Here is a 14,555-nt window from a genome sequence, read left to right as displayed (position 1 = left end):
TGGATTGCTTCTCCTGGCTGTGAGGGGGTTTATTTGCTTTAAATCCTAAACCTTGAGCTGTGTATTAATAGCACAGTAATGCATTGCTTTTGTGTCCAGCACAAGCCAGGGGTTATATAAAACACAGATTAATGGGAATCAGCAAAATACAGGAGCATGTGGAGGGATGCTGTGAGAATGCCTTGGAAGATGGGGCAGGAGGGAGGTGGCAGGTCCAGACAGTAGAGAAGGCGGCTGAGTGGGTTCAGAGCACTTCCTGGCAGGATTTGCTCCAGTAATTGTTCTGCAGCCCCCGATTCAGGCCATTTCCTGAACCAGCGTGTGTGCGATCAGGGGTCTTTTGTCCCTGGGTGATAACAAGAAGGCAGAATGGGGGTCAGGGAATTTAAGTGGAAACGGCAGCTTTTTGGTTTTTTGGGTTGGTTGTTTTTTTTTTTTTTTCCTTTTGCTAGCTGATATGCATCGTTTCTGCAACTGCAAAAAAGCAAACATAGTACAGGCAGAAAGATGAATGAACAAGCAGTCATCTAAAGGAAAGGCATATCTTTCACTAGGTGGTAAATGAACCTCCATTCCCAACATGGCTCGTTTCTTCTCTCCCATCACAAAAAGCAAGGTGATACTTGGGTTAAGAAAGGCTGAGAATTCTTAGAAGCTCGTTCCTGCTCTTGCTCCTTAGTGATCGGTGGGAGGTTGGTGCTGATTTCCAGAGAGCCCATGCACAACCCAGAACAGCAGTTCCTCACATTTGGGCAGAATAGTGCCCTGTTGCAGACTCCTCAGCCCAGAAACATTGAAGATATGCTGAAGGGCAGCAGGGATGCTGATCCAAACCCCTCCTGCTGCTATTCCTCAGAGCAGGGACAGGGCAGGAGAGAGGGAAAGCAACAGGTTTTTGGGCACCTGCCTCTGATGTGACCTTCCCTGGGAGAGCACGACCTCGGCAGCTCTGCCCTCCCCGACGGGAAGATGCCTCCCACCCCGGGAGGAAGGCACAGCTGGACTCCAACCATCAATCACATTCCGCTGGGAAGAGCTTGTATGGGTTGTGGGATTCCTGGTGGGGTGACTTTTTTTCAAAGCCTCCTGCAATAACAGCAACCGTTGCTCAGCTTCCTTTCTAGATAACCTTTTTCCTGCTGCCCAACATGTTTATCTGCTGCAGACAGGCTGGCAAGATGAACCGGAAAGCTGATACCTTATCTCTCCCCCTCAAGGAGCCTATTTAAGTGCTGGAATGTGTTGAGATGGTTAATGATTGTTAAAATCCAAGTGAGGAACATGGACCTAAGGACAGGTCCTGCTGGGAGGGAGCACTTAGTCAAAAAGGAGACTTGAGGGACTACAGCCTTTCCAGGCTCTTCTATCTTTTATCTGCCAAAAGATGCATCACCTAAAATGTAAAGTATTTGTTTAAAACTAAAAGGTACAGACTGGGTTTCTGGTTAATCTGGGGGTTACCACTGCAGACTGCTCCCAACTCAGTGAGGTTTGCCATGTCCCTTGGATATGGTTTTATCTGTGTCTCAGTTTACTCACTGCAGGAAATACACTGCTGTGGGTCTGCCCTGCAAGGGATGCACTGTGTGATTCCTCACTCACCCTTTAATCTGACTGCTGTGGGAAGCAGTAAGATGCTCACCCATTCATAAAGGTAAATAGGATTGGAGAGCTATCGGGCTAATTGAAATGAACGGGGCTCAGCGGCTCAGACAGCCTTACACAATGAAATGAGACCTCTCCAGGGACACAGGAGTCAAGCAGAGCTTCAGCACTTCACTTATTTCACCCACTGCAAGTGGCAGCTACAGCAACAGCAATTGTAGGCACCAGGATTTGAGCACTGTGACAGGAGAGGGGCCAGGGAACGCCAGCGTGGCCAGGGTGATGTCTGTAACAGCTGCTGGGGATGGGTGAGACAAGCTTATTTTGGTCCTGACCGGGGTGAAAAAATAGCTGTTGGAGATGTTGCCAGCCTGAAACACTATGCCAGAAAGAGCCGGGGTGCTCTCCTTCCTGATAGGCAACTGTGTCCCAGCACACCCAGGGGGGTAGGATGGGGAAAGGGGAGCAGGGCCAGGCAAACCCTCACACTGCTGCATTGTGTGGCCCTAAGGAGCTCTGGAAGTGCTCAGATCCCAGAACACAGAGCAGCAAACGATGGGAGCTCATGTGCATGCGAGGGGTCCCTGACAGCACCCCTGAGGGCCGGGCTCAGACCTGGGGATGGTTCTTTGCCACTCCATCTGCTCTTGGACTGTGTTTGCTAGAGAAACTGTTCAGCTGCAATGCACGCTGCTATCATGGGCTGCTGCATCTGAAAGTTAATCTGTTCCACATCACCGACTACTTTTCCATAGCAATGCATAAGGAATCACCCTGGAGCAGACCTCAGCCTGTCTCAGCCAAGAGCTTCAACAGAAACACAGGTGATCCTGTGGCAGCCAGGATTCAACAATGTGCTTTTTGGGAGGTCTGGTCCCATCCCAACCGTGCTAGAGCTGCCCTATCCCCTGAGGCTTTTCATCCCCTGCAAAACTCTTGAAATGAGACACTGCAATGTGCACGTCTGCAAGATCCTCCAAATTCTCTTTGCATCTTATGAGGTCCTTGGCTCCATCCTTTTGGGTAGGAGCAGGACACCAGCCTCAGTCACAGCCTTTTTGGGGGTTGCAGAGAGGACCCTGCAGGGAAGCAGGATGGGAGGCCTGTGGTACTAATTTTTCTCTCCGTGATGGGATTTGATTACACTGATGAGGAACGGGGCTGTTATGGCTGCTATGTCCTGGCATAGCTGATCAATCCTGTGTGTCTCTGCTCCCGACCTCCTTGTTTAATTCCTTTAGGACAGCTCTTGTATTTTTGGGGACATTGCAACTCCAGTCCTCACCCTGCATCTCTGCCGGGTGCAGTGGCTATCAGGATGGGGCTGGGCTGCCCTGCAGATAGAACAAGGCCAGCTTAGCAGTTGTCCCTGTCAATGTAAAAAGCAGGAATGAGGGAGATCCATCTGAGCTGCTCGGCGCCTGTCTTGTGATCCTGAAACCCAAGAGCCCCCCCTGACTCAGCAGGTTATTAATAACCCCCTGGCTGTACTCCTACCGCAGTGCCTGCCAGCCCTGGCACCGCCTGGCTCTCCTCCGTGGTGAAGTGAGATGCACATCCCAGGCAAGGGCAGGAGCTCCTTCCTGACAGCCCCCACACCCCATCCCCACCCACAGGGCTGGGCATGAGTCTCATGGAGGGATCTGGAGAGACCCAAGGCCTCTGCACCTCCTGCAGCACAGGAGAGGCTCCTGCTAAAGTCAGCCTCATTGCATCCTTGTCCCAGATCCTCTGGTTTTTATATCTAAAATCAATCCTGGTCCAGGCTGCAGGACAAGTGAGTTTGGCCTCCTGGAGTGTGGCATCAGCACTGCCACCTACCCCCTCCCCAGGCTGGGGCACACTGGGTGTCCCCAGGCTGCTGCAAAAGCTGGTGGCACTTGGCCCGTGTCTATTTGAACAGGACAGGGTCTGCCAGCCACTGAGCGTCCATCTGTCTCAGCTGAACCTTTTCTGTGGTCATGGCCTTTGCCTATGCTCCTCTTCCAGGCTTGTGAGGACAAAGCAGATGAGCCACAGGTCCCTTGGAGACGAGGTGGGGGGAAAGAATGGCACATTCAACAAAACTGTGGTGATGATGCAATCTGACTTTGGTCTATTCCAAAGGGAGCACCCGGGCTGCAGGCAGCCTCCTGGGGGTCCCTCAGCTCTGGTGGTCCCTGCCAGCCCTGGCGTGCACAGACCAGAGCTACCCAGGTGCCGTAGCACACCCACATCCCCACCACATTACACACAACAACCCTAGCCCCAGGGGCTCAGCAAAGCTGGGGGTGATTTGGTGTGAGGGTGTGTCTGGCTGTGTTCACCAGGGCTGCCGCTCGCTAGCCAGGTTCATTGGCACTCCTGGGCAGGTTTTAAACAGCAAAGTGGAGGTGCCCACAGCACCAAGAAAAACCCGCTCCCGCGTGGCGAAGCATCTACTGGACACCTCGGCCGCCTCTTTGAGCACCAGCGGTGGGTGTGAGCCCAGCGCACCGCGGGGTCTGTCCCCCGACACAGGGAGTTGAGATGCGGGGAAAGGGCTGGCCGCTGCCGGGGGCCACCCTCCGAGCCCTCCGGCCACCGGGACACGCAGCAGCCGGGACTGGGGACAATGGGGAGAGCGGGGCTCGCCCGCCGGCGGCTCCAGGCTGGGTTTGTCGCTCCATCTAGTGGGGACGCGGCGGGATGTCGCCGCCGCCCGGGATCGCGGCCCCGGAGGGCGGCCCGGAGCAGCCCCCGGGACAGCGATGCCCCGGGCCCTGCGAACCCCCCCGCCGTGTCCCGGGAGCTGCGCCTTGTGCCCCCGCTACAAGCCAAAGTCCCGTGGGAAGTTACACCCCGAGCCGTGCGGCCGTTCCCGAAGGGACAGGGACGGAGGGGCAGGAGGAGGGTGGAGCTTTTGGGGCAGATGTTGTGTTTTCCCTGAGCAGAGGTAATTAGCACCCACTGAAATATTTAGGAATTGTGTTAATAATTAAAGAAGAAGCTGAACTCAAAAGGGACCATGTGTGATCTCCTGAGATGGGACAAATCTAGTCACGAGGAAAAAAAACTCACTAAAGAGTGGTTATTTCATGAATTCCCCAAGAAAAAGGAAATGCTGCAGCTCCGGAGGCGTTCCAAACAACGGCCTTGGCTTCGGGGCTCTGGAAGTGCATCCTGCAGCCTGTTAATTGCAGTTTCCATTTCTGTCTCTGCACGTGTGCAGGATTCACACGCTGGCCGGGCTGTGATCATCCCGTCAGTGATCAGAGCCACGCTCGGCAGGGACAGCAAGAGCTGGCTTGTTTACAGCAGGGGCTAAAGCTCTACCAAAATCCACCCATTTTCATCAGCTTCAGCGCATTCAGAAGCAGCTGATAGTTCCCTTTGTCCGGGTGAAGCAAGATATTTTTGAACTGTGAAACAGCAGATGTCTCGCTACACATGGAGGGGAGGAATCAGATTGCTGTGATGGAAGGTTGGAACCATGACCCCAAATGTGTCCGTGAACTCACATCCTGACCACAGCTATGGTCATTATGAGGGTTTCAAGGTAGCAAACAAGATTATTTGTTAGTTTAAATTTGGACTGATCTTCAGATTTAGAGTGAAAGAAGTTTGATATATTTATGTTATGAATTGTCATAAGAGTCAGGTTGATCTAACACAGGAATGTTTTGACTTTCTCAGAAATATTCCTTGTGTTTTGAGATACAGCTTTCAGGACCCTATGTTAAATAACTGGATCCCCTTATTTGTCTTGGATTTTTTTTCCAACCTCTTTGAAGAAGGGGGCTTTGATAGAGTAAACAGATGTGTTAACTGAAAAAAACCCCAGGTGTTTCTGTAAGTGTTTTCCTGTGTATCTTGGAAGTGAGTGTTGTATTGAAAAAACACCCAGGTCTTTGCCTGACAAAACTTTAGGAGTTGCACCTCCATCTCCCTGTTTTCCCCTCTTTTCTGAATGTGCTGAAAACTCAGCATGTCACCAACCATCTTTGGAGTCTTTTGAAGAACACAAGCTGTCACATTGTAAGAAAGGTGTGTGATGTTTCTTGATTTTTTTTTTCTTGAACCTCTTGCTATTTAAGCAACCAAGGTGAGGGCTTCCAAGTGGACGTAGCAAGAAAGGCTGGGCTTTAAAAGCTGCCTAAAGAACAGCCTTGGTGTCTTCTGAACAGCACAGGCAGAAAAATCACGGAGCCAGGATGAGCAGAAGCAGTAGACTTGTTTTGCAGTTATGCATAAGGAAAAACTGAAGTCATGGCCGATGAAGTGCCTCCAAAATACTATACTATCAGGCAACTGGTATTTGGTTTTTGTTGCAAGCAAAGCTCAGTGCTCAGGCCAGCTGAAAGCAATTCACTTCTCCTTGGAAGAATAGTTTCTTCCTTTTAATCAGCTCTGTTCTAAATGATTTCCATTTTTAGTGCCTTAAATAGTCATTTTGGTTTGTCCTTCAGGCAGCCAGCATTTTCTCATGAAGAATGGAGTGGGTCTGCAGCCTTTTAAAGGACAAACAATAGCCTGGCAAACAAACAGTTCCATGGCATATTGTTTTCATACAGAGCCTGCAACTCCCATGGACTGCAAAGGAGTAAAAACCAACAGCCTCTACCTGATCTGGCAGCTAGAAGAAGCAGTAAATAACACAATTATCACAATTAACCCAGTTTGGAGTAAAGGCCAAGATTCCTGGGTTTTCATACTTTTTCCCCATTCCCAGTATTTCATACTCTATTTCAGTTTAGACTGGCGAGAGACTCCAGCTTCCTCTCTCATCAAAATACCTCTTCATACTTTTTAAAAAGCTTCTCTATTGATATTAGGTCTTAAATAAGAGGGGAAAAAATCTTTTCTATTTGAAACCCAATGTCCCTTTGTTCTCCTTGAGGTCTGGCTTTCAAAACATTTCCTTATATTTGGATAACAGAGCCTAATACGTGGGATTTCAGAGAGCTGCCAGAGCTACTCATGTCTTCTCTCCCACCTCTCAAATATGACAGCTCAACTCTATTGATGTTCTTGCTGACTGGGTTTTGGGTCCTAAGGCCCTGCTCACTTAGTTGCAGGCTTGAATTTCCCTGTAGCTGTCTCAGATGAGCTAATGAAGTCAGTGCAGGCATGAGGCATTCTTGATTTAGACACAACTGAATTTGAAATCATTTTCATGCTTCAGGGCATAAACAGCTCCTACTTCATGGAATTATAAAGCATATTCTCCCGTGGACAGGTTATTCCACAACTGACCATTGCGTGTTTCTCCTGCAGCAGCTGATGTTGGCTGCTCTGAGACACAGGGAAAACTGGAAGGACTGTGACCTGACCCACTAAGGTAAATGTGTACTTTGTGGTGCCAAATGGCCTCTGGATGGGGAACAGAGAAGGATCACTTTGCTTTTTCCAAGTGTGTTGTGGAGCTTTGTGAATGACTGCGAGGGCAGTAAGGCCCTGTCCTGTGGTGCAGGCTGCCAATTACAGCTGAACAAAGTGATAGCAAAATGGCACAGGAGCACTGAGCCTGTAAATCACCTTGCTTGGTGCAAGGCAGGGGCAGATTGATGGATTCAGAGCAAATTTTTGTAGAAGCTGTAGAATATAATAGAAATTCTGTTATTTCTAGGAGGCCTTATACCAGAAGACATTTCTGTAGGTGCATGTGCTATACTAGGGCTGTAAGTCCTCTGTAATGGGTGTTTTATATTTGGCAGGATTTCTCACTAGTGGAAGGATGAAGCACACAGCAGGATTTCTGCTCTCACTTGTAATTGGTCCTGCAAGGAGGAAGCAGAACATTCCTGAGTTTGACTCTCTTGTCCAGGGGATACTTTGGTAAGGTCTCTGGAACAGGTGAAAAATCAGAGTGGGTGAGCTGTTTTTCCAGAATAGACCCTGCATAGAGCTGTGCACTGAACTTCATCCAGATGAAACCTGTTCTTCAGTCTCTGCCCAAACCTCTTCTCATTGTTGACACTCCTCCCTCACAGTCTGTTGTGGGTCTAATCCTACCAGTTCTCACTTTACACCAGTTGTTTTGGTTTATACACAGGCTGGTGAGAGGTGGTGCAGGTCTTTTGAAGAGCACCAGAAGAAATTCCTCACCTTATACCAAGGTCTGATGGTGTCCCCATAGACCACACGTAGTTGACGAGGATGTAGAGGAGCCACACTCTTCCCTGTGGTGGTAGAGACAAGCTGTGTCCTCTGACTATCCAGATTGTGCCCAACTTTGAACAGTGAGGTGGTAGAAAATCCAGTCCTAATGCAGTCCTGAGCCAGACCTGCAGAATTCCAGAGCTGGCCCTGGCACACTGCTGGGCACAGGTGGAAAAGTCAGGAGCTCGTGGGCACTGCAGTGTACACACCTGGTAATGAATGTACAATTCATTTGTCTTCCATTTGTTTACTTTGGCCTTTTGATCGCCACAACTGTTTGCATTAATTTTTTCTTTAATTGGTGCATCTCTTCCCTTGGCGTTGGATCGTTGCCTTGGAAATGCACAGGAGACCTTCGGAGAACTGCTTATTACAGCAGCAGGTGTGGATAGTGCTGACCTGGACAAACCTGTGTGAGTCACCTGCTGATGGTGAGGGTTGTAGGTGTCTGAATGAGTCACTGAAAGTGAGGGGACCCCACATTCCTGATCTCCTGAAGGGAAATGTCAATGCCTTTGGGTGGCTTCTTGTGACTGTGCACCTGTAGCTGCTCCCGTGGAGGACAGTGAGGTTTGTATGGGCAGGAAGCAGGTTAGAAGAGCTATTTGTATGTGTGTGTACTTGTCTGACCAATGGAGAAAGAAAGAATTAAGTGGACTAGACTAATGCCCCAGCTGCCAGAGAGTTGGTGAGAGCAGGAGTTGGGAATGTCGGGAAGGAGGGTGAGCTCCTGTAAGGGGAGAAGTGGAGAGCATTGTCCTACTGTCTCTGGACAGGCAAAACACTTCTAGAAAGATGAGATGAGACACCAAAGGGGCAGGAGTGAATACTTTGATATGCAGAAAAGGACATCTGACAACCAGATGATGGTTTTCAGCAGTGCTGGTGCATCTCTTGGTAGCTCAGTGCCTGGCAACTTCAGTAGCAGCGCAGATCAACTGTAGGAACATCCCATATGGCCCAGAAAGCTGTTCATGCATTTCTTCCCTCTGCATTACTCTTGATGACTGTTTGAGATCAGACATATCTCTCATGAGCAGTGATCCGGGTGCCCGGCCTTACGCTGTTCCTGTAACGTGGAGAGAGGTGGGAATTGTTCCTCCTGAGACGTTGCCTGCACTGGGGAAATGTGCTGCAAAATTCCTCTAAAGCCACCTTCCCTTCATGGGCAAGGGCATGTGGGGTGACAGCGTATGACTGGTGACCGGTGAATAAGCTAAGGAGTACATTTGCATGAGACCAGCAATTGCCCAGGTGCTTGTCCAATATATACAAATATACATAAATATATGCGTGCACCATTTTTCTGAACTGCTGAACAGTCCCTAAGAAATAAATGCACGTGTACTTGCAGTCTGGCCTTTTGTCACCAAATGTCACACTGACAGACACCTGTGTGTGTTACAGGACAGGGAAGGAGAATTAAAGAGAGGCTGCTCTGTCCTTGGGTGCAAGGAGACCACATCTCCAAAGCTATAAAAGATCCACTGGGCAGAGGAACTGCAATTTGCAGTAACTTTTACAACACTATCTTTAGTGCCAATTTCTTGCCAGTGCTGCTGCTCGGGTTGTGTCGACCTGAAGCTCTTTTCATCTGAAGCAGGGACTGTGTTTGCCAGTGAGGCTACTGGAATTTTATGGCTCTGTAGAGTGTTTTGGGAGAGGAGTGACTGCCTTGCTCTACTGCATTCATTTCCATCATCCTTAATGACAGACCAAATTAAAAGATATTTCTGGACTGAAGTCCTTCCAAGGGGCAGCTCCTCCAGGTTGCCTTTGAACCTGCTGCCCATGAAACCACGGGGGAACAGCAGGCAGCCTTCAGTGGTGTTTTCTGGTCCCTCTCAGGCTGGACAGGAATCCTCCTGGGCCTGTCATCGCCCCATGTCCCCGTCATTGCCCCACGGCTCTGGGGTCATAAAAATGTGAGGGAAAAACTTCTGGTATCCCCTTGGAGACATTGTCCCTGCCACAGGAGGTTTGAGCTGGGATGGTTGTAGCAGTGATGACCCTTGCCTCATAAGAGAGATGCTCCAGTCACCCAATCCTCCTCGATGCCCTTCCCCTGGACCCACTCCAGAAGCTCTGTGTCCCTCTGAGAGAAGCTCACAGAATCACAGATTAGTTGGGGTTGGAAGGGACCTCTGGAGATCAAGGCAGGGTCACCTGGAGCAGGTGACACAGGAATGTGCCCAGGTGGGTTTGGAATGTCTCCAGAGAGGGGGACTCCACGCCCTCCCCGGGCACCTGTTCCAGAGCTCTGCCACCTTCAACCTAAAGAAGTTCTTCCTCATGTTGAGGGGAAACTTCTCATGTTTTAGTTTATGGCCATTGCTCCTCATTGCACCGCTGAAGAGAGTCTGGCACCATCCTCGGACATGCCGTGGAGATACTTACGTGGATTGATGAGATCCCCTCTCAGCCTCCTCTTCTTCAGACTAACCCGGCCCAGCTCCCGCAATGTCTCCTCATACGAGAGATGCTCCAGCCCCCAAATCGTCTCCGTGCCCTCCGCAGGACCCTCTCCAGCAGCTCCTTGTCCCCCTGAGGGAGCTCCCCCTCAGCGCCGCCCCCGCGGTGCCGGCGGGGCCCTGCAGGGGGCGCTGTGCGGCGGGGCCGGGCCGCCAGCGGGAGGAGGAGGAGGAGGCAGCGAGTGCCCGGATCGGCCGCAGCCGCCGCCGCCGCCCCGCGCAATCCGCCGCCATCCGCCGCGCCCCGCGCCCATTGCCCGTCCGCACCCGGCTCCGCAGGCACCCCCGGCTCCCCGCCACCACCACAGGTGGGTATCGGGGGCCGGCGGCGGCGGCGGCCGCGGATATTTGGGGCGGTGAGTGGGGCCCGGGGGGGAGGAGGAAGGGGAGGGAGAGGGAAGGTGGGACGAGGCAGCGCTAAAATGGAGCCGGAGCCAGCGGCTGCGGCACCCCGCGGCCTCCCGGCTTGGGCGGGTCCCCCGGGCGGCTTGGGGGGAGACTCCCCCCAATGTCGCGCTGCTGTAGCCGCCGGTGTTTATTGTGCGAACCGCCCCCCTTCTCCCTGCGGGAACGGGGCCGCCGCGGGGCCTGGCCGGGCCCGTCCCCGGTGGGGCTGGTGGGGCCGCCCGGGCTCGGGGCCCCTTGTCCGGGCTCCGGCCCCCGGGGCCGAGCCGCCCGCGCCCCGCTGCGCTCCCCGGTGGGTGCAGCCGGGGCGGGGGGCTCCCCGCCGCAAAGGCAGGTTGTTTTTCTTCGTCGTCTGGAGTGTGACACAAAGATATTTTTGTCGCGCCGTGTGTGTGTGTGTGTGTGTGTGTCTCAGCAAAACAAGGGGGGGGGGGTGGCATCCAGAAGGCTCGGCCGGTTTGTTATTGTGCGGGAGCTACAAAAGGGCCGCTGAGGCCGAAATGCGGCTGGGGCGGGGGAGCGAGGATGGAGTTTATGCGCTGGGCGAGCTCGTTCGGTAGGTTTGGAAAGATGTTTTAGGGTTTGTTTTTTTTTTTTTTTTTTTTTTTTTTTGTTCAAGAAGGAGTTTCTCATCTCTGTGTGGGAGCAGCTGTGCTGCAAGCTGGGGAAACCCTAATGTGGGTCCTGGGACACGTGCTGAGCATCTTCTCTGGGGGGTGGTTTTAGTCGTGTTGGTTGTGAATTTGGAGGGTTTTTTCTTTAAAAAAACCCCCCATGATCTCCAAAGTCAAAGCTGCCGTAAGGGGTTTGAATGAGCTGGGAATTGTGGGGTTTGTTAGGAAAGTTGTTTTGTTTGGTTTCTGTCTTCTGAGTGTGCAAAGGGTAAGATGTACATTGAGTATCTACTCATCAGATGCTTGTATATTGACGTTACTGGTGTTTGGGGTGAAAAGGTACAGTAAACATTAAACGTTTAGGAATTTAGTAGTTTTGTTTCTCTCTAGGAAGAGGTATAAAGTGTAAGCACCTTGCAGTGTCTACATCATCTCCAGGGGGGAAGGCATCCCACCCCTTCCAGCACTGAATGCAGGTTTATAATGGAAGTTTTACTTTTGTTGAGCCTTATCTTACAGATTCACTTGAGGCCTTCACTGGAATGGGCTCTTCCATGATGGATAAATAGCTGGTCCCTGTCTTGGAGAGTGCAAGTTTGGAGAATCAGCTCCTGATGAATAGGTTTCTCAGATATAAACTGGCCAGGACAGTACTTCTGTACCTGCCTTTTCCATGTTCAGTGGTCACTGGGGTACTGAAACCCCAGTGTTCCAAAGACTACTGCTCTGAGCCAGAGACTGGGGAGTAAAGTCACCTGGAAGAGGTAGGGAGCCTGAGGCCATATTCTGAAAGTGGAATTTAAAGAGAGGATGAAAAGTGACGTTTTCAGGCTGATTTCTGACTGAAAATATGAAACAATTATATGCATTTTTCACTCCAAATGAAGTATTGTAAACGAGCCTAGGTTTTATCAGAGGCACATCTCTGGTCCATGAGATCTTTGTGGGCTCATCATGGGTGATGCTGCTTCTTTTGGGTCTCTGGCTTAAGACGTTCTTCCTAGTTAGCAGAGTATTTTGGGGTTACAATAAACAACACCTCTCCTGTAATGATTTTCTTGTTAAAATTTAAAAGTTCAGATTTAAAATCATACTCAGAAAAATCGCAGATACTATTTGGAGTTGCTGCTTTGTTGTTTCCACAAGCCAGTGTGAGTACATCTGCTGTTAGCTGTATTTTGATTTTTTGCTTAATTTGCTAAGTGCCTTGAGTATAAGTTGATTCCTTTTTTTTGTTCATTAGTCTGGTCTGCTTTTCTGCAGGGTTGAGTAAACTAGATATCACACATCTGAGGATGCTTTCTGCAGTCTTCACTGTTAAGAAAACAAATTTTTACTTGAATTTGACAGATACCTTTCTTAAAGAAAAGAAATTAAACCACGTGTTTGGTATGGATTTCGAAATTTGTCATTATAGACAAATTGGTGCCTTGGTTTTTCTAAATTGGGAGAATTTTTCTTTGGTCTTACAGTGCATTTTCTGGATGAACTCTTGAGCTTTTCTTTCTTTTTTCTGTGTGTGCATGAGAGCTTAAAAGGGCAGCTCAGCCAGCTGGCTGAAACTGGAAAAGTGAGTAAATAGTCCATAAAGATGCTGGAAGGGAAATGCAGGGTTTAAAAGCATTTTTGTTTCAATAAGTGAGTAATATTCCTAAATATTTTTTATTAAAATTATTTCACTTTATAGTTACATCTTAATAAAGCCTTTTAATAAAGCTCTGTGTAAAGCCTGACTTCAAAGGCTGATTTATTTGAACAACCTCCTAAAGGTAGTGGTGGCATTAGAGTCTGTGTTTGTCTGACGCAGCTCCCTGTGGTACCTGAGTGATGGTACAAGACAGACAACCCTCAGTGCCCGTGTGGCCTCCTCCTCCTGCCGGGGTCACGCCTGAGGTGTGACTGAGGAAAACAAGGGCCCTGGTGCTGCTGGGCTTTACCTGAGCTGTGCAGTGCAGCCTGGGTGATGATCCAGTACAGAATTACCTGCCTATTCAAGAGTGCTGCTTGCTCAAGCCTTCATTGTGCTTACCTGAGTAATTGAAAGTATTTAAGGGCAAGCTGGGCTAGGTTTAAGTGCTGTTGACAATAATAGCAAGCCTTTTGTATTTTTTTTTTTTCTTTTATGATGGTAGTCTGCAAAGAGATTTTGCTGTAGTGGCATTTCCACTTAAAACTGTGTATTTTCATGTTGAAGGAATAGAAGCAGTATGAGCAGGAGAAACTTAGTAATACAGGATAGTAACTTTAGGAGAGGGAAAGGGTTTATTCCAAGGGCTGAACCTCTCTGGTTCCCTGTTTCTTTTTACGGACATTCCTCATTTATTCTGCAACTTGGCACTGAGCCGTTGTCTCAGTATCAGACCTTGCTCTTCAGCTGATCCTGCCTTGTAAGTGGGTTTTGTTTTTCATGTGTCACTGACTCATTCTCCTAATAGGTCGATAAGTTCACAGCTCCTTATCACTAATTTCTCGTTTGGAGCAGAAGAAATACAACGGTGGTTCTGTCAGGTATCAGACAATGAGGTGAGAGCACAGAGAACAGGTAAAGGCTGGGGAGCTGCAGCTCTCTCCATCACAGAACAGCCTTTTCTAAGTTCTGAAATTGACTTCCTTACCAAAGGGAAGCACCCTCTGAGGGTGGGTTTTGCACACATCTGGGTTGGTTGAAAAGTTTTTCCTTCCCCTACAAGGCTAAAATGGGGCTAAAGCAGGACATTGCATTATATTCAGCCTCACTGAAACATAGCTTGAGCTCATGTTCTGTTAGTAACTTGTACTAGAATTCAGGATGTTCCCTGCATGCACATGTACTTCTTGTGCAAAACTAACAAAACAACTGGAGCTTATGAGCTGTTTATTTCAGAGCAAAGCTGTTCAGATACATATAACTGTTAAATCCTGATCTGGTTTTTTGTCTGGGAGCATTTGGACAGTAACTGAAGTGGACTGGAGGCCACTTTAGTTGTTCTGTAATTCCCTGTGGCATTGGTTGGTTGTGAAGCTGCTCGACCTGCCGTGCTGTGGGGTGTGTGGGGACAGAAGTTGTTAAAAGGTGTATATGCAGTTCTGCAGGGGGTTATTGAACTTGCAGCCAAAATCCAATGTCTATGTTTTGATTCCAGCACTTAGATTTTCAGGAAAGTGTTGGTAGGCTGGAAGGGGTGGAAAGGTAAGAAGGGGGTGGAAGGGGGGGATGTCAGCTCACTGTTACATCTTTAAGAGACTACAGGTATTAGTTTGTGGGGAACTGAAGAAAAGTCATACCTTGGGTGAAAGGGAAGAGGTAATGACCAGGTTTGAAATGTGCAGCTGAGCCGGGCTTAAGTGTGAAGAAATACGG

At 49.6% G+C, this 14,555-nt stretch overlaps 1 protein-coding gene across 10 annotated transcripts in view; it reads left to right on the top strand.

The window, feature by feature from the left end:
- Positions 1-10,416: 10,416 nt before the first annotated feature.
- PRRC2B (proline rich coiled-coil 2B) overlaps positions 10,417-14,555 on the top strand; it is a 46,880-nt gene continuing 42,741 nt past the window's right edge. For 8 of the 10 annotated variants that reach the window (XM_039561978.1, XM_039561981.1, XM_039561982.1 and 5 more), the window contains exon 1: positions 10,417-10,552. The gene's annotated coding sequence lies outside the window, so the exon portion shown is untranslated. The remainder of the gene's footprint in view (positions 10,553-14,555) is intronic. The other 2 variants (XM_039561977.1, XM_039561979.1) reach the window with 2 other exon arrangements.

Source organism: Corvus cornix, chromosome 17, assembly GCF_000738735.6.
Source record: "Corvus cornix cornix isolate S_Up_H32 chromosome 17, ASM73873v5, whole genome shotgun sequence".
In the NCBI taxonomy this organism is placed as follows: Eukaryota; Metazoa; Chordata; class Aves; order Passeriformes; family Corvidae; genus Corvus; species Corvus cornix.
This window is presented reverse-complemented; position numbering and strand designations above follow the sequence as displayed.